This window comes from Trypanosoma theileri (assembly GCF_002087225.1).
Source record: "Trypanosoma theileri isolate Edinburgh chromosome Unknown TM35_Tth_19_V1, whole genome shotgun sequence".
Classification (NCBI taxonomy): Eukaryota; Euglenozoa; class Kinetoplastea; order Trypanosomatida; family Trypanosomatidae; genus Trypanosoma; species Trypanosoma theileri.
In genome coordinates, this window is record NW_021639861.1 from 243542 (window position 1) to 244641 (window position 1100).

Here is a 1100-nt window from a genome sequence, read left to right on the forward strand (position 1 = left end):
ATATATACGCCTTCAATCACTATTCATTCACCCACCTCTCCATTCCCCTTCTTTATTGGTTTATCCCTCTACTCTGCACGGTGAAAGCGCAGGGATACAAGGAAAATAGCAGAGGAAGCTGCAATAGCAGCATTTCGCCCAGAGCAGAAACGCATTCTTTGCAAAAAAAAAAAAAAAAAAAAAATGATTGTGTTAAACGTTTTGGGGTTACAAATACGTATGCTTTCTTTTTTTTTTAATGTTTTGGGGGAAAAAGAAAATAATAATTGTTTCTTTTTCACTCTTACAGTCTGTAAACAAAACGTAAGTTTCTGAAAGTCCACCCATCAACCCACAACTCTCTCAGAGCTGTGAGCGGGAAGAGTACTAAAGAAAAAAAGTGGGGCTTTTTTCTCAGCACTCTCTCCCCATTTCGTCAGTTCTTAATAATGTTTTTTTTTTTTTCAGGAATATAAATGTTTTTTTTTTTCCTTTTTTTTTTGGTAAATATCAGTGAGAGAGATTTATTATACATGTTGGGGGTTCGGATTTGTGAAGGATAAATGCAAGTTTTTTTTTTTTTTTTTTTTTTATGGTGGAAGTAAAGCAAAAATAATTTTTTTTTATTGTTTTTCTTTATTCAGTTCGATATTTCTCTTTCAATATGCTTTGCATTTTTTTCGCCATCCTCGCTGTACAACAGTGTGGACCATTATTTTTTATTGCTGTGGATTCTTTATTATTATTATTATTATTATTATCACTTTTTTTTTTTCTTCTTCTTTCCTTTTCTCTCTCCCTGTCTCTTTGTGTGTGTGTTGTATGTTGATGTGTTTGGATGTGCAGAGGTGTAACCTCGAAGACGTGTTGTCTGCGGGAGTAACAGGAACATCTGGAATTACTCTTCGCGGTTACTGCCGTCCTGCAAAGTAATACTAACATCCTATAGTAATAACTATATATATATATATATAGTTTCGAAAAAGCTCAATTAAAGGAATCCAAATAAGCGAAAAAGGCGAGAATTGAGAGGTAGGGATCCATCACATCTAATTTTACACGTATATATATATATATATATCTGAGTGTGTGTTTGTGTGTGATTGTTTAGAATTCTCAAG